The sequence below is a fragment of the Schistocerca piceifrons genome, chromosome 4, assembly GCF_021461385.2.
Source record: "Schistocerca piceifrons isolate TAMUIC-IGC-003096 chromosome 4, iqSchPice1.1, whole genome shotgun sequence".
Taxonomy (NCBI): Eukaryota; Metazoa; Arthropoda; class Insecta; order Orthoptera; family Acrididae; genus Schistocerca; species Schistocerca piceifrons.
Window position 1 is genome coordinate 208,235,965 of NC_060141.1, and position 24,255 is coordinate 208,260,219.

A 24,255-nucleotide genomic window follows, 5' to 3' on the forward strand; every position below is an offset into this window, starting at 1 on the left:
AGAATGGACCCCGAACGCATATTGCTGAGAGCCTCGATTTCTCTGAAGATATCCTCGATATGTTGTACAAAGAACATGGGCTTGGAGGTGGCGGACATCCCCCCATCGGTCCAAGATCCGACTAAATAGCCGGAGAAGTATTTCGCCCCAAGCCAGCGGGCCTGTCCTTCCTCCCAGGGAGTGGCCAAGGGGGAAATGGCAGAAGTACCAGAACCAGAGACAGAGACAGAACCTTTCCACTTAGAAGAAGCGGCCGCAGAGCGTGCTGATGCATGTTGACGTTTCATCTGCGAAACGTCCGCCCCGATACCACCCACTCCGACCAGGGGCTCTCCCCACAGGCGCCACCCAGCCTCAGCAAGGGCCACCTGGCAAGATGACCGTTGCCGGGAGTCCTGATACCCGAGGTAGACGGGCATCTACTCCTTGGCTGACGTGGGGAGGGTGCAGCTCAGGTATTGGCAGTACGATCCCTGTGTTGTCAGGGGGGTACAACCTAGAGGGTACCGACCCCACCACAACGGGCTGGCTACCATGTTGGATTTCGGGTGCCATGGAAAGTCCATCGCGATCGTAGGTGCAGATGGAGACGCACTATGGGCGTAACTTGTGCAACCCATCAGGTGTTTAGGCCCAAATTGATGAACAGTGGGTGCAGTTACGACGCCGTTAAGATGATGAGTGCCAAGGTCTTAGTGCACTGAGGACCGGTGATACACCACGTAAGGTGTCCTTCCCCAAAAGGCTCGAACTTTTGTAGAATTTTGAAAAATGCAGGTTAAACCCCAATGGGGACCATCACATTGAAGGCCGAAATGGTTGAAACTCCTTTTAGTCGCCTCTTATGACAGGCAGGAATACCTCGGGCCTATTCTTACCCTGGACCAGCAGGGGGATACCGTTGCGGTGATGCCCACCGGAGTTATACGAACGTGAGACATGTGAATTAGAGTTTCTCTTACTACATACAGCTTGCACATGTGCTTCCTTATTAGAAAAATAACACTGTGCATGATGGGATGGGCAACTGTCCCGTGCATGGGCACAAAAGCAGTTTGGACATGATTTCAGTTTCTGAGTGGATGCATGGTGTGAAACTTGTTTACACGCACGCGAATGGTGCAGCGTGGCTGGCTGTGCTGGGGCCGGGCAGGAGGGCACATGTTGTGCCGTGCTAACAGTACACGCATCCAAGGTCACGCCGAACGTGGAAGTAGCCATGTCTAATGTATCTTGTCTGTCTAGCAAGTCCACTACTTCCTGCAAAGACGGGTTTTTACATTAGAGGATTTGCTCACTGATTCGGTGATCTGCCACATTCTACGCAATAGCCTCTCTAATCATTATATCCATATATGAGCGTCCACATGAGCAATTAGTCACAATCAGAAGTTAGTCCCTGAAGGTCTGCTAACCATGATTTATTGGACTGAGTAGGGCCACGCCGGAGACGAAAGAATTTGTAGCATGCAGCTACCACATTGGCACTATCACGGAAGTGGGAACTCAAAGCGTCAATCACTTCGCCGTAAGTTTTAGTTTCTGGGTGGGTGGTGGGAAACAATTTCACGAGCACACGGCACAACACAACACCCGCGTTGGCAATGAAAAAGGCAAGCCGCACTGTGCCTAGTATGTTGTATGTTGCGAAGTGTGCGTCGAGCTGGGCGATATGTTCTGGCCAGTGTTCAACATCAGGATTGTAGGCACGAAATGGCGGCAACGGCGTCGGTACAAGTGGTGGTGTCGGAGGAGCCAAAGTAGCTGCTGTTTGTAGTGTGACCAGTCAATTTATGTCAGCAAGCAGCTGCGTCATTTGCTGAGCCTGAAAACGTACAAGATCGGACAGCGAAGCTTGTTCCTGTGGCGAAGCCATGGTTTACACAAATGAGTCTTACAGAGAATGGGGAAAGCGGTCTTACACTGAGGCTAGCACGAAAATAAAGCAGTACCGAGCAAAAAAAGAAATGGTAGGAGAGGGAAAAAAAAAGTTTTTAGTCCCTGCTCGTCGCCACTTTTTGTATCCCTCCTGGAAGGCAGCGCGTGGGTCTTCTCCTAAAAAATAAAGGGTAGTCCGAATGCAGGAAGCTAGGAGGAGCAGGTGAGGTAGAACACTTGGTACTGCATTAGGTTATAACTCTTTTACTGGTGTATGAACATTTATAACTGATAATACTTAACTTTGGCTGAGATGAGCACGTAGGTGCAAAGCGGTACATCAATCAAATCTAACAGCTACTAGTAGTTGGACAAACTATCATTGAAGTAACTGAAGTAACAAAGTCTGTAATGACTAGCCCCCTATGAAGTAAAAACTAAGTTGCTTGGTCGTCGGCTCGGAATCAAATGGGCTGAGTCTGGAGCAGCGCTCGTAGAGGTGCACAGTGCCGGCTAGAGGGTGCTGTCGTCAGTGTCGGTGTCATAGTGCCAACCTACGAACATGCACCTACGCCGTGGCATAATAGCTATTGATACCACACAATGTTTGTTCCCCAAAGGTGGTGCTGTGTTCCAAGATGATAGGGCCCTTGTTCACACAACTTGCATCATCCAGGACTGAGGATGAATTTTCACATCTCCCCAGCCACCACTGTCATCAGTTCTCAATGTTATTGAGACTTTGTGGTCTGCTTTGCAGAGGAGGGTGCACGATTGCTATGTACCTCCATTACCGATATCTGAATTTGGCACTGTTTTTCTGGAAGAACTGTGTAAGATTCCCTCAAGGACCATATAGCACTTGTGTTTATCCAGTCCAGGACAACTGAAAACTGTTTTGAATGCCAATGGTTTTCCTATATCGTATTTTATATTAGGGCTGTTATAGTCATGGTAACATCTTGTGTTTTGGTGTCTAAGTGTTTTTGTCTCCCCCCTATATAAATGACATAGTGGATAAACGAGAAACTTGATAAGGCTCTTTGCTAATGTTGTTGTATAAAGAAGACTCGAAATTCTGAGAAATTAAAACAAAATGAAGGCTGTAGTGCAGAGGATTGACGGTTAATACAGCGATTTGCAATTGACTCTCAACATACACAAAATACAGAGTCGTTTAATATGGAATGAACACACAAAACTAATCGTAAGAAAGGCAGATGTCATACTGCGATTAATTGGAAATATCCTCAGAAAGTGTAGTCCACTTAAGAAGGATGTAGTGTACAAAACACTTGTTTGACCTGTACTTGAGTTTGTTCCTCAACGTGAGACCCTTAGAAGGTATGAATTGTATAGGAAAGAGAGAAGATTCAAAGACTAGCAGTCCTTTTTGTTAAAAGTTTCTTTTAGTAATTGTCACAGAGATGCTCATCCAAATCCACTGGCAGACGCCGCAAGAGAGGTGACGTTCATCACGGTATGCTCTACTGTTAAAATTCCGAGAGCGTAAGTATCTAGAAGAGTCAACCAATACACTGCTTTCTGCTACATATGTCTCGTGTAAAGACCATGAAGATAAAACTAGATTCGAATTACACAGAGGCTTACCAACAATCGTTCTTCTCATGTGGCATTCGCGGATGGAACCTCGGAAGGTGATAAATGGTAGTGGGCCCAGGAGTACCCTTCGCCACGCAACGTGACGTGGCCTGCATATGATGACGTAGATGTACAAGGTGTGTGAAAAAAGTAATGAGACTGACAACATTGCGAGCGATCAGTGAATGCTGCGTTTTTCTATTTATGCAGACCGGTGTGTCCATCCCTTCCAGATGCTCAGTCCAAGCTTCAGTACGTACAGACATCATGTGATTTTTCACAAGATTTTTGCTGCCATAAACCATTTTTGGAAGGCTGAGAACACGTTGAAAATGAACCTCGCTCAGGAAGACCTTCAACTTAAAAAACTGACATTAACATCGAATGTGTGCATGCTCTCATGAGATCAGATCTCCAGGACAAACTGTCAACCAAGTGTTTTACAAAGATGTCTGTGAAAGGCTCAGGAAAAGGGCAAATTGGATGAGACCAGACATTGCAGACAGAAGTTTAAAGATGGCGTCAGCTGTGGATGTTTTTAATTTAGAGGTTCGAGAAAATAATGTTAGTAATAGTCAATCTTGCAAAAAGTCAGCAAAAACTGTTAAAAGTGGCTTAATTTGCGTTCAGTGCAATCAAAAATTTCATTTTCAGAAAGGTCAACCCCTCAATGAGAAGTGACGATAACTATGCAACTGTGTGAAACTGTGTAGAGTGTAAACAAAAAGCAGCGGCCATTAATGGCCAAGAAATGTGTACTTGTGAGGCAGCTAGGACGATCAGCAATATCAAAAAGGAAAACCTAATGTTTATTTCAATTATCAGAGTCTTACAGAACGAAATTAAAAAACTACAAGAGAAATATGAAATAAACAGAACAATGAAAACCGTTACTGTTGATCCAACAATGAAGGATGATGAAAAACAGACGATTGATTGGCAGTGTGGAGAGTGTAAATTGAAACTGTCGCCAGATCGGATATGTTTCAGAAAAGAAGAAACAGCAAATCAGTGCCACAGATCGGCTGCATAGAGGACCGGTCCACTTGCAGCTGGCAGTAAGGGCAACAGAAGTGTAAGGCACATTTTCAGCAGTAATACCCACAACAGTGAAGCTAGCAGCGTTCGTTCATCGCAGAAGTAGTGCAATTTATTGAAGAAAATGTACAAGAATGCAGAACATGTAAGTCCCACGTCTTCACCAGTGCTACCTAAGAACGCAGCCCAAGATTCAGATTATGAAGCAACTATTAGCACAGGCAAAACAACATACAAGATGTCCAACAAAGTTCTAAACAGTAATGTTTAAGCACCACGGAAAAGGCGTCTCTGTTTGCCTTCATGAAAATATGAACTCAAATTATTTGGTGTTTGCTAAGCTCAAACCTGGAGCTTCATTCAATTCTGTGGTAGAAAACGTAACAATAGAAACAAACAAACTCAACAAAGATGACTGCATTGTTATTATAGCTGGCACCAATGATATATATGGAAATGAAAGCAAGTCAGCACTGAGAAGTTTCAGAAAGTTATTGCCGGAATTACACCACACTAATGGCACTGTAACAAATGTACCAGAGTGGTCTTGTGTTAATAGAGAAATAGAAACTCACAATTCAGTGTTACAAATATTTTGCGAAAAATTCACAATGTAAAGTTAATAGATGTTAGCAAAATGAACCAAGATGAACACACCCATCATGGACTACACTTGAACCGTAAGGGAAAATTAAAGTTAGTGAATGAAATGAAAGTTCTCTGTGTCCCAGTCACCAACAAGAAGGAACCAATAGCACTAGGTTATAACCCTGAAGCTTTTTTAGAGAAAAGAACCATTACAACAGTGATCAAAAATGCAAATTAGATGTGTGTGTGAGCCTTGTGCACTCAGTGTAATCACACATGTAGCAGATAAGTACAACAGTGAAGGTAATCTTGGTCCACTCTCACAGAACACAACAACATCCACAGAGAAGAAATCCAGGCATCACTTAGCATGATACATCTGAATGTGCAGTACCTTAGGAGGAAATTCACTGTACTAAAGGTATTTGTAAATGAGCATTTGCCACGAATGTTAGTATTAACTGAACATTAAATGTAATGAAATTAACTGTTATAAACTAGATGGATATGTATTGGCAAACAATTATTGTATGAAACAGCATAAGGGTGGAGGCATGACAATCTTTGTGAGATAAAATTTTATGGGTAAGAAACATTTATTGAGCAATTCAGTAAAGAGAGGATATTAGACGCATGTGGTATTGCGACTAAAAGAGCATGGAGTCAATGTAGTAAAACTTAAAGTAATAGGAATATACAGACCACCTTATGCAGATGTAATCCATTTTCTCAACAGCTTTAATACCATAATTAGGCGAACTGGTCCCAATGACCTTACTATACTTGGAGACATTAACATTGATGCAAACTCCAACAGCATTGCTAACATAAAACTTGTAGATTTATTAACTTCATACAATCTTAGAAATATAGTTATCATGGATACCGGAGTCTCAGTATCTATGTCTACCAGGAGAGATTATGCAATAATTAACAAAACTGCTGAAGACACTGCTAAGTTTAGTAACGTAGACTTTCATTACTCAGACCACCTTGCACAATAGACAGAATATAGAAAAACAGATCATAAAATAATGCCAAAAATGTTTGAAACGAAATGAGTTATGAGCAATAGTAACATCAGCTCTCTGAAAATTTAACTGGCTGAGGAGAAGTGGGATCAAATCCACCATGTGGAAGGATCAGATAGCAAATCGGATGATTTTTATAACATCCTACTGAGATACTTTGATTCCTTTTGCCCCGTTAAAGAAATGCAGACAGGGTCAATACATAGAGTGGAAGAAATAAGAAACTCAGACTTCCACCCAGCCTTGTTAAAGTCAGGCAAAATATTCATGACCTGGATTTCCTGTACAAATCAACAAGGCTTCATTTTCAAACAAAATTATAACACAGCTAAGCAAACCTTTAAAGCAGAACTTCCAAACGTTAGAAAACAAGTCCACAGTAATGAAATCTCTCAATCTACACATGTAAGCAAGACATCATGGAAACTGATAATAAGTATCAAAAAAAACCCTCCACAAATAGGGGCAGTAAACCATTATGCATTATACAGGATCGTAATATTATAAAAGAACCCAAAGCATTATGTAGCCTTTTTCATAAACACTTCATATCGCCAACAGGAAATCCAACACACACTTGAGAAATGCACCGAGAGATACTGAAGCTCACACCTCAAGCAGTGAGTTTTGAATTTAATGAGGTTAAAGAAAATGATATTAGAAAGATAATCCTCACATTAAAGAACAAGAACTCAGCTGCGTGGGATGAAATGTTGAGTGTAGTAGTTAAAAAATGTATCAAAGAAATAGTTAAACCACTAATGTACTTCATAAACTGTAGTATTGGAGAAAGAACTTATCCTAGTAGTTTAAAAATAAGCATTGTTAAACTGGGATTACAAAACAGGTTTCAAACTACCGCCCATCATCATTGATCCCTGTTTTTAGGAAGGTTTTTGAAATGGTTATCCTTTCTCAGCTCTCTGTTTATTTTAAAAAGAACAAATTGCTAACAGAAACACAGTATGGCTTTAGGAAAGATCGGTGCACAACTACTGCAGTTGCTGAATTTCTCCATAAAGTGTATACGTTCCTAGACCAAAGTATGCAGACACCGGGCATATTCTTAGATCTTTCCAAAGCCTTCGACTCGGTCAGCCATGGGTTGCTCATTAAGAAATCGAAGGACTCATCTATGCAATTACTGACCACGTATTTGACAAGTCACAAGCAGTGTACTAAACTTTCACGTAAAATAAATAACAAGGTAATAGATTTCCAAACTTCTAGAGATCCAGGGGGTATCGAAGGGATCGATCCTTGGTCCCTTTCTCTTTTTGGTTTATGTCAATGACATGACACAACCGTTTAACTCACATCTAGTAACCTAGGCCGATGACACTCCCCCTCCCCCCCCCCCCCACTTTTATTTTATGAAAAAGACTTGGAGACATCCATTTGCAACTAAGGGTGTGACGGAAGTAACCACATATTTTCTACATCAAGGTCTAAACACCAAAATCAGTAAATGCCAGCTACTAACATTTAAAACACGTGGTTCTCATGAGGCTGAAATAAACAATATATGTGCTATTACATCAACAGAAACAGGTAACATTAAATTTCTTGGTGTCCACCTGGACAAAAATCTCCGTTGGGTAAACCACATTACTTCTTTGTGTGAGAAAATCAGCAGTAGCTTGTATCTTATGAGTCAGTTGGGAAAAGTAGCGTCAATCCAAACACTAAAAATTGTTTACCATGGAACAGTTTATCTATTTCTTAATTACGGTACTGAACTGTGGGGTCGTGTGGCAGACCTGCACCTGAACAGAATATTAGAGTTACAGAAAAGAGCCATCAGGTTAATGCACAGACTGTCATGAAACCTTTTTCCAATATAAATATTTAACAGTATATTCCTTTTTTATGTGTAAACGTATTATATTTTTTCAAAATAGTAACAACAAACTAAATAAGTGCAATGAAACACATAATTATGATACTTCAGGCAGAGGACAAAATTAAAAATAACTGACAATGGCAGATGCTGTTCAACAAGCTGCCACAAGCTTTGAAAACTTGTGAACCAAATCTGTTCCAAATGAAGTTCGTTGGGTGTCTAAGAGAGCACATCCAGAAGATACGCCCCTACTGCCATCCAGGCATGGCACCGGCCTGCTGTTCGTGCACAAGGGTTGGGTTGTTTTGGGGGAAGAGACCAAACTACGCGGTCATCGGTCTCATCGGATTAGGAAAGGACGGGGAAGGAAGTCAGCCGTGCCCTTTGAAAGGAACCATCCCGGCATTTGCCTGAAGCATTTAGGAAAATCACGGAAAACCTAAATCAGGATGGCCGGACGCGGGATTGATCCGTCGTCCTCCCGAATGCGAGTCCAGTGTGCTAACCACTGCGCCACCTTGCTGGGTTCGTGCACAAGGACCTCAGCTCGTGCTCTCATGTGATGCTATGTAGTGATGGCATCAAACCGGCTCTCCGACCGCCCTACGGCGATCCACACCAGGTAGAGGACACCGCACACTGGACTATCGACAGAGTCAGGCTGGCCTTCATTTTCCACGAGCCGCCCCCAGCGAAGACTGCTTGTTCCATCGCCGACCCGAGCAACAGAAAAGACCCGGTCACCCGCACCGACTATGCCAACAGCTCCTGCAACACAACCCGGTGCACAGTGAAGCTGTTTTCTAATGGCATGGCAGAGTCACAGGACCTTATTCATTTACCCTGCGGCTGAAGTGGTGGTGACACTGACGTGATCTGAACACGCAATCTTCTGATCTGGAGTCGAGTCTCTCTCGCGTCGGCAGCGTCTCTACACTGTACTATGTGACACACACACACACACACACACACACACACACACACACACACACACCCGCGCGGTAGGTGCCGAGGGGCCTGATGCAGCGACCTGCAGATGTGTGTGTGAGTACTCGAGTGTCACATAGTCCAGTGTAACAAAATGGTTCAAATGGCTCTGAGCACTATGGGACTCAACTGCAGTGGTCATAAGTCCCCTAGAACTTAGAACTACTTAAACCTAACTAACCTAAGGACATCACACACATCCATGCCCGAGGCAGGATTCGAACCTGCGACCGCAGCGGTCGTGCGGTTCCAGACTGTAGCGCCTTTAACCGCTCGGCCACTCCGGCCGGCCCCAGTGTAACACACACACACGGTAGGCGTCGAGGGGGCTGATGTAGCGACCCGCAGATGTGTGTGTGAGTACTCGAGTGTCACATAGTCCAGTGTAACAAAATGGTTCAAATGGCTCTGAGCACTATGGGACTCAACTGCAGTGGTCATAAGTCCCCTAGAACTTAGAACTACTTAAACCTAACTAACCTAAGGACATCACACACATCCATGCCCGAGGCAGGATTCGAACCTGCGACCGCAGCGGTCGTGCGGTTCCAGACTGTAGCGCCTTTAACCGCTCGGCCACTCCGGCCGGCCCCAGTGTAACACACACACACGGTAGGCGTCGAGGGGGCTGATGTAGCGACCCGCAGATGTGTGTGTGAGTACTCGAGTGTCACATAGTCCAGTGTAACAAAATGGTTCAAATGGCTCTGAGCACTATGGGACTCAACTGCAGTGGTCATAAGTCCCCTAGAACTTAGAACTACTTAAACCTAACTAACCTAAGGACATCACACACATCCATGCCCGAGGCAGGATTCGAACCTGCGACCGCAGCGGTCGTGCGGTTCCAGACTGTAGCGCCTTTAACCGCTCGGCCACTCCGGCCGACCCCAGTGTAACACACACACACGGTAGGCGCCGAGGGGGCTGATGTAGCGACCCGCAGATGTGTGTGTGAGTACTCGAGTGTCACATAGTCCAGTGTAAAGATGCTGCCAATGCGAGAGAGACTCACGATGGCACCACCACTTTAGCTGCAGTGTAAATGAATTAGGTCCTGCGACTCTGCCATGCCGTTAGTAAAACAGCTACGCTGTGCGGCAATAGATTGCCGTTCTCCCATCAGCCGACAGCTCATCTAGCGGGCATTTTGGCGAGCAGTGTCGCTGTTTTACTGATAAAAAATCAGTCTCGTTACTTTGCTCACACACCTAGCATGAAATTCGAACAATATTTCATCCATGCACGACCATTACTTCTGTTCTACCGTTTCTCATTTTCCACCAGTGTATTAATATTGGACATCGACTGGAGCATGATACACTACGCAGTCCAGACGTTGCCGGGGAATGGTTGGCGCAGCAGAAACGCTTACGTCGCACAACACCTCTCAGAAATGGAAGGCTGTGGAGAAGCATTAGAATTCACTAATAATCGAATAGCTTTCACAATATCTCCGCTGGCAATTTGTATGAAATCATTTCTTCTGAATGTTTGTGAAAAGAAGGTGGGCTGCAGAGAGCAATTTCTTTATTCTCTCGTCAGAACGCGACAAATAACCTTCCATTGTATTTTTTCGGCCGTCGCGATCGGAGAAGCCTTTGCAGTGCTCATCTGTAAATGAGGCCTGTGTAATTGCGGGGGAAGGTGCGGTGAAACGGCGAGGCAGGCGAAAGGGTCGGCGTATATAAGAGGGCGCGAGGCAGTGGCGACCCACACGACGACAGCTCTGCAACCAGGCCGCTGTTTCGCCTTCTGTTGCAACCGGCTCCCCAATAAAAAAGGTGAGCTATCTGCATGTTTACACAGCGCTTTCAATGTGTACAAAGATAAATGATTTCATCATTTTTCATGTAGTGTGCCATAGTGCGCCAAGTGGGCCAACATTCAGACATAGAAGGTGTCCCAAACGTTTGGTCAAAATTCTAGTGACGGCAGATGATTATGAAGATGACGATGTTGAACCTAGGACGTACAATAACACGGTTATCGGCGCTCTTACTGGATACCAACATACACTTCTCGCAGACTGAACGGTATCTGTTCCCACAGGCGAAATTGTTGCGATGATTCCCAAGGAACACAAGTTACCAGTTTTCTTCAGAAAGTCAACATAAATATGTGGTTTGCCGCTGACAAACTCAACTGATTCATTCCCTTCTCATGCATTAAAATCAGCCAGCCATCTGGAAAAAGTCCTTATGACACACACTAAACTATGAATCCTAAAACATTCAGTTCATTGTTTCCACGGTGGGCAGTTAATTAGCATCTGCACTCACAATGGCGTATTTTTTAATTGAAGAATGCTGTAGTAATTCTGATTTAAGATACTACTTAACGGAAGAATCAGCTGAATAAAACTGCCAAAACTGCCTGTTATATGTGGACGGCTGATCACAAGCGCCAAGCCGACTCGGAACTCATTGACTTCCTCTCCGCGACACTTTAGGTGGGAGTCCCGATATTTAAAAACGATTTAGGAATGCGTGATACACTGTTGCCTTTAACGCTAAGGTGGTGGACATACATCCAAGCAAACTGAGGGTTTCTCTTGTGTAAGCATACAAAAGTGGCCGGCCGATGTGGCCGAGCGGTTCTAGGCACTTCAGTCCGGAACCGCGCTGCTGCTACGGTCGCAGGTTCGAATCCTGCCTCGGGCATGGATGTGTTTGGTGCCCTTAGGTTAGTTAGGTTTCAGTAGTTCTAAGTCTAGGGGACTGATGACCTCAGATGTTAAGTCCCATAGTGCTTCCAGCCATTTGAACCACACAAAAATGGACGACGGTTCAAAGCCACGTCCGGCCATCCTAATTTAGGTCTTCCGTGACTTCCCTAAATCGCTTCAGGTAAAAGCCGGGATGATCCCTTTGAATGGGCACGGCCGACTTCCTCTCCCATCTTTCCCTAATCCACTGCGACCGATGACCTATCTGTTTAGTCCGCTGCCCCAAATTAACAAACCAACCAACCAACCACCGAATACAAAAATGGTTATTCCACAACCTCGGCGTACTGCTGTATGATCCGGACGAAGAGGAAACAGTATGCCAGTGTACAGGGTCCCCTTCTTAACCTAGTAGTCATTACGTTATATCACAGGCGTGATGTTCACCACGCCTGGACGCTTAATTTGATTCGCTGAAGTTTGTTTAACCGTTTCCAACCACTCATCTACCCACAGACGCATGATCCTTTTGTCCAACAGTGAGATGACACCGTGGCACACCGAAACACAGTGCCTCCTCTGTACACTTATTTGACTACTTTGTCAGCTGCATGGTTCCCCATATCCCGACGTGTCCAAATACCTGGCAAAATGACACGGTTTTGCCTTGGTTTTTATGTCTGCTGTAAGTCCTCTTGGTCAATTTCAATAATTTTTTCTGCTTACTACATTTGTTGTGAGAGGCTCTGAGAGAGTCAGAGCATATGAGGAACTTCCTAAAAACTGACCTTTTGGGAAACATTCAACATCTTGTGGTTGGGTGTGACGGTAGTAACAGTTACTGTATTGTATCTTTTGTTTTTGAATTAATATGAGGGATCACACTTTAGTATGTAGTTGTTTATAAGCTGTAAAATGTGTCTTAAAATGGGATACTAATAAAATTAAGTTCCTTATAAAACTTGGTATTAGGGTTTTGAAAGAATAAATCTACCCACTTACCGTAGATAACACAAGCACTTCATTGACCAGCAATGACAACCAAGAACTCTAGAAGCCCTCTGCAAACAATGTATGTGTAAAAGCAAGAAGGAGACATACTGAACATTTTTTCTGTGGTTACGACTTGAAAGAGTCACAAAATTTTCTTCCAGTAGTAAGTAAAATTCAAGAATTTTCGAATATACGTTAATGCAGACTTTTTCCTTGTTTTGGTGCGTGGAATTCCCATTCCAAAATTAATAGACGTATTTCTGATGTAACCTACATACAGGGTAAGAAAGTACTACTACTAGAGACAAACTGACAGACATATAAAAGCAATCGCTCTACTTCTGCCTCGAACAATAATGTCAACCGCTTCCACCATAATCTACGTTAAGCCTAAGAAATTACCGTAGATAACACAAGCACTTCATTGATCAGCAATGACAACCAAGAACTCTAGAAGCCCTCTGCAAACAATGGATGTGTAAAAGCACCCTTCGAACAAATGTAATAGTAACTTTTAGCTAGTACTTGTCATCCAATTGCTACTCACGATATAGAGCAGGTGCTTAGTCGCAGCAATCTGTCCTTTTCATAATATTGCCGTTATTCCATGCTGGATTTTCCATTGTTTGATTTTAAACGACGCTCATTCTGACATAGGAGGGTGACCCAAGATATTACGACAGCCTGTTTAATAGAGTATTGGTTCTTCATTTAGTACGCAGTACAGCAGTGATTCTGCTTGTAATGGACCGACAGGTATGTTTTTGGAGGTATGAGGCACCAGATGTCTAGGTACAGGTCACAGGATTCCCTGAATTTAGAGACTGGTGGATCGTGCGCTCGGAGCTGGTCGTGCGCTCGGATGCTAGATGTGATCCATCGGATTCATAATAGGCGAATTTGGCGACTAAGACATCAACGTGAGGTTGCTATAACGCTCATCAAACCACTGTAGTACCATTATGATTTTGTGTCACGGAAATTTGACTTACTAGAAGACGCCAATGCCGTTCAAGAAAAATGGTTCAAATGGTTCTGAGCACTATGGGACTTTACATCTGTGGTCATCAGTCCCCTAGAACTTAGAACTACTTAAACTTAACTAACCCAAGGACAGCACACACATCCATGCCCGAGGCAGGATTCGAACCTGCGACCGTAGCAGTCGCGCGGTTCCGGACTGAGCGCCTGAACCGCTAGACCACCGCGGCCGGCCCAATACCGTTCGGCAAGACACCAAGCATGAAGGGATGTAGGTGGTGTGCAATAAAGTTCGCCTACTCTACAGCACCATGGTAGCCCAGATAAATGCCCCTCATAGCACAGAAGAGCCCCCAACAGTGTGCGTGCACGGCGCACTGCATGTTTTAAGCAACTGCTCGCCGGGATGAGGGCGTATACGGACACGACCATCGATATGGTGTAACAGGGAACGTGGTTCATCGTACCAGGAGACCGTTTCAACTAATACACGATCTAATCTCCATAATCCCGTGCCTACTGCAGTCGTAACTGACGATGTCGCTGGGTCAACATGGGAACATATAGGGGTCGTCTGTTGCAAAGCCCCATGTTCAACAATGTGCTTGCTCAAAAACACTTGTGCTTCACCAGCATTGTACTCTGCCGTTAGATCTAGCACAGGTCACCACCTGCTCTGCTTTACACAGTGAATGAGCCTCTGACCTTCAGATTCTGTAATGAGGCGTGGACGTCCAACTCCTAGTCACCTTCTTGTTGTTCACCATCCTTCAATCACTTTCCATAGATGTTCAGGAACGTAGCATGCGAACAGCCGACCAGATTCGCCGTATCAGAGATGCTCCTTTCCAGGCACCGGGCAAAAACAATCTGACCTTCGTCAAAATCGCTTATGTGAGTGAATTCCTAAATTATGGCCCTTATCGCCGTCGGAATGATTCCCCATTCGTCTGCACCCGGAAAGCCAGCTGCAGGCAGTCAATATCGCGGCGGACAGTGATCGCGATGGTTTGTCTTATCAGTATATCTTGTTGCGGTTTAGCACAAGTACTCGTAAAGTCTTCGCTGTTAACAAAAAGTATTGAATTCCTCGATGTCATCTGCCACTGGCTGTTTTCAAAGAGACACATTATGTACAATTTTGTCCCTGTTCCTTACGATTTAAATTTGTTCTGACCTGCAGTACTCAACGACCGCACTTGTATCCAGAAGCACAGTGTAATTCTTGAAATAAACATTTAACTAAATGACTGCATTCATCAAAAAAGTATGTGCATAATATGTTTATCTGGATGACCATTTTATTTATTATTTCAGCGTCATAGTAAAATTTGCAGTAAACACAAGACGTAAATAAATAAAAATTGATGCATGTACATGCACCAAATAGCAGGGGAAGGCCAAATGAAGGAAAACAAAATTTCTACTTTTACTGGAGTACTGCGTCCGCCGTTCTGTCTATAATCTCTTCGGCATATTCCAATCCCACTTTCTTTCACAGCAGTTATCCTCTACTGTTCGTTTAATTACCACATTAGGTAACAATTAGGATGTGCTGAAACGTTTGAGGTCAGCTACTTATGCTATTAGGGTCATTGCAAATTTTGGCGATATACATCTCAGTAAATGAGCTTACCACTCCTATTTTCATTCTCTGCTATCGTATGGCATCATATTCTGGGGTAACTCATCATTGAGTAAAAGAGTGTTCACTGCACAAAAGCGTGTAATCAGAATAATTGCTGAAGCTCATCCAAGATCATCCTGCAGACACTTATTTAAAGAGCTAGAGATCTTCTCTGTAGCCTCACAATGAATATATTCACTTATGAAAGTTGTTATTAACTATCAGAACGAATTCAAAAGTAATAGCAGTGTACATGGCTACAACACTAGGAGAAAGGATGATCTTCACTACTCAAGGTTAAATCTAACTTTGGCTCAGAAGGGGGTAAATTATGCTGCCATAAAAGTCTTTGGTCACTTACCTAATAGCATCAAAAGTCTGACAGATACCCATATAGCATTTAAAAGGAAATTAAAAGAATTTCTTAATGGCAACTCCTACTCATTAGATGAATTTTTGGATATAGTAAGTGGGTAATTTCCCAAACCCCCACAAAAAATTAAAATATTAAGTGTCATGTAATATTTTGTGTAATGTAATATCTTGTATAGACACCTTTTATTAACCTGACATGTTCCACATCATTATGAAGTGTCTTATTCATGATATATGGAACAAGTACTAATATAGTCTAATCTAATCTAATTAGTACATCTTCCAAAAAATTGTTCTATCTGGTGTTGAAAGTTTCCAAGAAGTTCGTTTCTTATTTTGTCTATCCGCCCGATTACAGAACAAGCATATTTCAATCTTTCTTTTTCCATTTCCTCACCCTCTCCTGTACTGCACTGCCCTCCACGTATACAATATAAACTCCTTAATTAATTTAACAGTCGAGGTAAAAACCGTGACTTTTGGTTTCTTGAATTGTGTGTGTTCTTTCTCTTTGCTATTACTCTACTTGAGCGATTGTGGCAGGATGGAAAAAAAGCTAAATACGAAATTTTCCTAGAAATTTTTGGTAAGTCCGGTCGAAGAAAAGAACTATCGTCAGTGACAAACTGACAGGAGATAGTATTCGTCGCCATCAAACAGAGAATAAAGCAGCAGCGAATAAACAGACGCTGAAAATAAATTAAAATGATGCATTCACTCTCTTTCAACACATTCGACCATACGCGCTATGAAACGATACATAGTATGATATACAGTAACCATAGTCATATTAATAATAATAACTTCATTAATTCTGCTGTCCAACTTTAGCGCAGTGAGGCGGGCAGTGATTCGCCAAACGATTGTGGAAATTATTAATTTAGATATTGTGGTAGAAAAATAAATGGAAGAAATGCGAGTCATTGGCAAGCCGGAGTTATTATAGCCTGCTGCTCAGTTACGCGACACAATCATTTGATGCATGTTAGCTTCAGCAGGGTTAGGACTGTGATACAACGATAAGGCACACACTCATTTTGAAAATCAATTAAAAATACTGTTTCATTTTTCATGACTCTAAATGAGGGTGCAGTTACATATGTGACGTGATCATGGCGTTTCTGGGAAGGTGGTAGTGATGCAGCATAGGGATGGGCAAATTCCTAAAAACATTCATATATATTATATCGACATTCATGAAATACGGCGACGTTACCGGGACGAAATATCGATATCTCGGTCAACATTTTCAGCATTTACAGGAATAAAAAAAAAACTGATCAAAGTTAATTCAGTTGATTAACAAACTTTAAAAATTGACACTGATCGCCAGCAAAAAAGATCTTCATGTCATTGTTTTTATCACTGAGAAACCTCGGACCTCAGTTCAGATGTACTGTTTAATCTTGCCACGAGACAGCCATCTTACTTCAGTACGAAGAAGCAAACTTTTAAATTTACCTTCAAAATATTCATCCATACATTCAAACAGTGCTATAAATAGCTGTAAATTTAGAGCCCATCCTTACCTTGTGACGTTTATGAGCTTTATAGAATCCGTCAAAACAATACGAAGATTTTCACACATAATCTTAGAATCCAATGCTTCTCAGTGTATTATACAGAGATATTCTAAATGATGGACCCATTCTCAAACCTTCGTATTTATTCAAGTACGAATCCAAATGATCAAGCCTGACATCAATGAAAAGAATAAGTTTCTATGTTTCTTTTATAATGTTTGATATCAGTTTAATAATTTGTAATTAATTAGTTTTTAATAATTATTTAATAATTAGAAATGTGATAACTGTCACGTTCAATGTGGCCACCGTTGGCTGCACAGCAAATATCGACACGGTACCCACACTTGTCCCACTCACGCAAAAGCGTATCTGCTGTTACTGAGTGCACGGCAGAAGTGATCCAGTTCAGCTGATCGTTCAGAGTGGTTGCTAGAGGCGGTACATAAAAAGCTTCCTTCGCATAATCCCATAAGAAATAGTTGCAGTGTGTGAGGTCAGGAGATCTTGGTGGCCAGAAGTGCAGAGCCAGATCCTCAAGACCCCTGCTACCGATCCAGCGCTCAGGAAGGGAGTCATTCAAAAATCATGGTGCCAATGGGGCGGACCTCCATCCTGTTGACAAATGAAGTCCTGGGAAACATCCATAACTTGAGGGAACAGCCATTGTTCCAATATGTCCAGATACGTGATTCCCATTAAAGTTCTTTCCACAAAGAAACATGGTCCATAAACCTTTGAACGGCTCAGAACACTTTGATCTTTGGTGAGTCTCTTTCGTGCAGCAATGGTGAATGTGGATTTTCCAAACCCCATATGCGAACTTTGTGTCTGTTGACTTTCCCACTAAGGTGTAAAGTCGCTTCATCGCTAAAAATTGCATGCTGTAGAAATGCGTGATCCTCCATCTTTGCTAGCACGTAACCACAAAATGAGAGACGCTTCTCTTTGTCATTGGGGTTGAGAGCCTGCACGAGTTGTAATCGGTAAGGCTTGTACTGCAAACGTAGTCTCAGAACTTCCCATACAGTTGATTGGAGTATTCCAGGTTCTTTCTTGAATCCATCGGACATTATCCTCTTGACACACACGGTCGACCTGTGCTTTTTCCTTTGCACACACTCTCAGTCTGTTTAAATTGCTTAAACCAACGACTAATGCTTTTGGGAGTTGGTAGTTGAATACCGAATTTGGTACGAAATACCTGCTGCTCTGCAATTTGCGACTCACTTATTGCGAACTCAAGAACGCAGAAAACCTTGTGCTCCACAGTCGCCATCTCACTCACGACTGACACTGAAACGGAATGACGACTCCATTACGGCGCGAATTCTACCGGCCGCTTCTGAAACTATAAGGCCCGCCCGCCGCCGCCGCCGACCGCCAAAAACTTTGAAAATTCCTCTTTTCATTGGTATAAAGCTTCTTCATTTTGGATTTGTACTTGAATACATACGATTTTTGAGAATGGGTCCATCATTTAGAATAACCCTGTACAAGACCCTTCTGACAACCAGGTGCAATATTCCTCACTTTTGCTGTCACGCCTGTTACATTGCCCTGGTCCTGTGTGTACATATATATCTACTCGACTATTCTGCTGGGACTTTTTTTCCACAGAATACCTACTTTTAACCAATAAAGGCAAATTATATTGAAATTGTTTTCTGTTGTAGTATCTGGCTTAAGCGGTTTGCAAAACAAAAATTCTTCTCTTATGTTTTCACGATAGTAAAAACGTACCAAAACGAGTAAATGCGCCAAGTTTGTGACATATATATTCTCATCTGTTTGAAGAGCGAAATAGTGCACTCTTGCAGTTGTAACAACATTTCTTTAGTTCTCCTTTTTACCGTATTGTTGGATAACGGATTTTTTTTATTTCTTTGGCCACATTTTCGCCAAAAACTGCTTGTACCATGTCTCTAGCTGTGCGACTAAGAGAGACTCACCAACTGCGTGAGGTTTTTCTTCTTTTGCAAGTCTGAACATACCAGGTGTGAGGCTTTTATGAAATTAGTATCAGTATTAGTAAAATTTATCATGCATTTGGATTCTTTTTTACAAAACGCAATTTTCTTTGAAAAAAGTCAAAAGGTTTTAAAAATTCTATGACTTTTTAATAAAGAAGACTTCATGCTTTGATTTGAAAGCGATTATACACATACAACACACTGGGGAATTGGGTTATCACTGGTTTCTGTACCGGCCTTTACTAAAAAGCCCAACTGCAATTAGCTTGCATTATACTTGCGGTTAGGTGTTGGTACAGGTTTTATAACTGCATCCTTGGAGGTACAAGGAGCTTCCGGGCTTCAAAATCGCTCCATAGCCAACGTAAAACACGTATATGTCACACAAGTAAGTTTAAGTCTACACTTCAATTAGACAAGAATCGCTCGTCTCAATACGCGCACTCTAGACTAAAGCTTTCTTTCGTATCACAATGCAATTTAACCTAACGTCCAAGAAGCGGCAATAACAACAACAAAATGTTCACTGCGTAATGACTACTGCAGCACACTGCATAAGATGGTAGCAGTTAGGAAGAAGCACGAAAACTTTCGAATAACCACCGACAAGACACGATCAGAATATCACCAACGTCAAAACAAGACGAATCATTCCCGGCCAAGACAACTGGGAGTAATGAAAGGAGGGGTGGGGAGGCTACGATCCGGAACAGACATTCTGCATAAATCCATTTTCTTTAACGTTGTACAGATGCTACTTTTATCAATCGCTTTCCGCATTATCACTTTACTTTAAAAATGAAGTAACGTAAGAGACTATTTTTACTTATATCAGTATATGGTTGGTTTGCTTGTATGCGTACCATTTGAATTGTCCTTGCGTACCGCCAGCGATGTTATGTTTCACCGTCTGGGAACACCTGCTCTAGGCCGTATCTTATCACGAGGACTCGGACAAAGAACTTTCCCTAGTCTATCTTTTCTTAATTTGCCTGGCATGATCTTTGTCTCACTACACTTTCAGTTATTTGACAATCACGATTATTTCTTCAAATAATTTAAGAATAAATATTTCCAAGAAATGTTTAACGTTAATGCTCAATAAAAAGGTCTGTGTTTGCAAATTCAAGAAATTAACTTTTTGAACTGCTTGGCAAATTGCAATTATGTGCCTCACTAACAGAATGTAACATGGAATTTAGTCTTCTACAGGTACAAATGTTACTTAGTACGTGTTCATTACTCACGTCACTATCCGTCACAAAGGTTCACAGTATCGATACCTCTCATCAATGTGTGCACTCAAACGCAAATATCCACTTTGTGCTAACTACGATTACATGGCACACTCTGCGACATAAGTAGATAGGCGATGGTAAAGCTGCTGGTTCATACCTTTCCCGGTGAATAGGTTGTTCCTATCTTACATGCGAATTTCGCTTCGTAAAAAGCTTCCAAAGGACCTGAGAGGAGGTCCGTTATGTAATCAAAATTGACAATTCAATATTGAAACTTCTTCCTCTCTATTACAGATTACACGGACCTTATCGACACAAGAAGCAGTAAGAGCACCGGAATAATACTAGACAACGACGCTTCGGGTAATATTACATTATTAACGAGTGCTCCCTGGAATCTACATAACTACTTGTACATTTACACATCAACGACAATAACTGTAGACTACACTATAATGCGTTACTGATCGTCTGATACAGCTGTTCTATAAGTGTTACTGTTTAGAACAATTAAAGAAATAGGAAACCGCACATCATTGAGTAAGGAAATTATTACATAGAGTTTTGAAGGACCTGTTCAAAAACAAAAATGTATATGAACATCTATGACAATGTCTTACACATTACATGACGGAATGGTTTTCTTTATTAGAAATAGATGTACTTAAGAGCTTTTACCGAGAAATGTTCGGAAATCTGTGTAAGAAGTGTGTTAGACAAAACGTGAAATACTGATATTTACCCTTGTTAGAAAGCGTAGCATGGAATAGGATTGCAGTAGCTATGGTCATTGGGAAGGGAAATATATTCGTTTACTGTATGATTCGAATTTTTTATTACACACAACTTGACAAATGCAGCTCGTCGTAAGAGGTCCATGACAAAGGAATTTATTGCTAGCGCACTCGAGCAGATCTAATATCGATGGATTGCTCTCGCGCTGCCTGCGATATGTAAGCTATAAGAGAATCTCAGACCAGAGAGCAGTGTTGGCTGCAGTAAGAGCAGCGTCAGTAGGAGTAAGTAGTTGCTAGCAGTCGTGTGTATGAAGTTGGGTGGGACGGTCGTGGGGAGCGATGGCGGTGCCTGAGTTATGTCGTATAAGGTAAAAGCAGCCGTGCGCATATGTAGTTTGTTACAACTAACTTTGTACTATTGTTATATCAAGTCCCATGTAAATGTAAAAAAATCTATTAATAATAATCTTTTTTATAAAAGCAACTCTTTGACAATCATTCGTCTGAATTTACTAATTTCTGCAATCCATGGTCATCCCGATTATCGTAAAGAAAAGTCAGTCGTTTCCTGTTGTACATGACAAATCTAGCGGCCAGCATTGCACTGGGCTGTGCCAAAAAAAAATTCTTATAGGAGCAGATATATACGCATTATCCGGCGACTTCATTGAGGTAAGATTTTTCAATTTATTCTGAATGATCTTTCAGGGTCACGACGCAGCACTGCTGACGTCCAAATTTAGCAGTTTAGATTCACAGTCAGTTAATTCTTGAAAGATTATAAGTGAGCCACAATTTCATTGAGAGGTTAGTCACGTTATCATTGCGAGATTACGGAAGTAAACTGTCGGGGAGGTTACACTGAATGTGAATGTTATACATTATACATATTTTATCTGTGGGGAGGCTACACCGACATGAGCGCAGACAAGGCTGGACTGTATACTCGTATATCTGGGACCTATCGTACATACAAGTGTGTGTCCCGTAACTCTGAAGGTGGTTACTACCCACGAGGTAACAACAACCGTCGCTGTTGCGAAGCGAGTTACTATTTGAGACAATTACACAAATCAAAAAAGTTTTGCATCACCTCAGTTCTGAGAGTTCTGGAACCCGTACAGAAAACTGGAATAGAGATCAACATAAACATCATTTCCGCCCTTTTTATTGCTCACGAAAGCCACACATTGCATGTTGTACTAGCATACAGCGAGACCTTCAGAGGTGGTGGTCCAGATTGCTATACTCACCCATACCTCTAATACCTAGTAGCACGTCATGTTTCATTGATGCATGCCTGTCTTCCTCGTGGCATACTATCCACAAGTTCATCAAGGCACTGTGGCTCCACATTGTTCCACTCCTCAACGGCGATTCGGCGTAGATCTCTCAGAGTGGTTGGTGGGTCACGTCGTCCATAAACAGCCCTTTTCAATCTATCCCAGGAATCCAGAATAAGATTTTCACTCTGCAGCGGAGTGTGTGCTGATATGAAACTTCCTGGCAGATTAAAACTGTGTGCCCGACCGAGACTCGTACTCGGGACCTTTGCCTTTCGCGGGCAAGTGCTCTACCATCTGAGCTACCGAAGCACGACTCACCTTGCAAGGTTCGCAGGAGAGCTTCTGTAAAGTTTGGAAGGTAGGAGACGAGATACTGGCAGAAGTGAAGCTGTGAGGACCGGGCGTGAGTCGTGCTTAGGTAGCTCAGATGGTAGAGCACTTGCCCGCAAAAGACAAAGGTCCCGAGTTCGAGTCACGGTCGGGCACACAGTTTTAATCTGCCAGGAAGTTTCATATCAGCGCACACTCCGCTGCAGAGTGAAAATCTCATTGTGGAAACATCCCCCAGGCTGTGGCTAAGCCATGTCTCCGCAGTATCCTTTCTTTCGGGAGTGCTAGTTCTGCAAGGTTCGCAGGAGAGCTTCTGTAAAGTTTGGAAGGTAGGAGACGAGATACTGGCAGAAGTGAAGCTGTGAGGACCGGGCGTGAGTCGTGCTTCGGTAGCTCAGACGGTAGAGCACTTGCCCGCGAAAGGCAAAGGTCCCGAGTTCTAGTCTCGGTCGGGCACACAGTTTTAATCTGCCAGGAAATATCCCAGGAATGTTCGGTAGGGTTCATGTCTGGAGAACATGCTGGCCACTCTAGTCGAGCGATGTCGTTATACTGAAGGAAGTGATTCACAAGATGTGCATGATGGGGGCGCGAATTGTCGTCCATGAAGACGAATGCTTCGCCAATATGCTGCCGATATGGTTGCTCTGTCGGCCAGAGGATGGCATTCACGTATCGTACAGCCGTAACGACTCCTTCTATGACCACCAGCAGCGTAGTCGGCCCCATATAATGCCATCCCAAAAGAGCAGGGAACCTCCATCTTGTTGCACTCGCTGGGCAGTGTGTCTAAGGCGTTCAGCCTGATCAGGTTGCCTCCAAAAATGTTTCCGACGATTGTCTGGTTAAAGACATATGTGGCACTCGTTGGTGCAGAGAACGTGATGCCAATCCTGAGCGGTCCATTCGGCATGTTGTTGGGCCCATCTGTACCACGCTGCATGGTGTCGTGGTTGCAAAGATGGTCCTCGCCATGGACGTCGGGAGTGGTTGCGCATCATGCAGCCTCTTGCGCACAGTTCGAGTCATAACACGACGTCCCGTGGCTGCACGAAAAGCATTATTCAACACGGTTCCTCTGAGCAATAATCCGTAGGTAGCGGTCATCCACTGCAGCAGTAGCTCTTGGGCGGCCTGAGTGAGGCATGTCATCGACAGTTCCTGTCTCTCTGTATCTTCTCCATGTCCGAACAACATCGCTTTGGTTCACTCCGGGCATCTCGTGGTCGTGCGGTAGCGTTCTCGCTTCCCACGCCCGGGTTCCCGGGTTCGATTCCCGGCGGGGTCAGGGATTTTCTCTGTCTCGTGATGGCTGGGTGTTGTGTGATGTCCTTAGGCTAGTTAGGTTTAAGTAGTTCTAAGTTCTAGGGGACTGATGACCATAGATGTTAAGTCCCATAGTGCTCAGAGCCCCTGGTTCACTCCGAGACCCCTGCGCACTTTGCTTGTTCAGAGCCCTTCCTGGCACAAAGTAACAATGCAGACGCGATCGAACCACGGTATTGACCGTCTAGGCATGGTTGAACTACGTACAACACAAGCCCTGTACCTCCTTCC

At 43.1% G+C, this 24,255-nt stretch overlaps 1 long non-coding RNA gene across 1 annotated transcript in view; it reads left to right on the forward strand.

Moving 5' to 3' along the window:
• Positions 1 to 10,693: 10,693 nt before the first annotated feature.
• The window catches only part of LOC124794743, a 55,360-nt gene continuing 41,798 nt past the window's right edge, over positions 10,694 to 24,255 (forward strand). The window contains exon 1 of the long non-coding RNA XR_007016604.1: positions 10,694 to 10,751. This is a non-coding gene — a long non-coding RNA (uncharacterized LOC124794743). The remainder of the gene's footprint in view (positions 10,752 to 24,255) is intronic.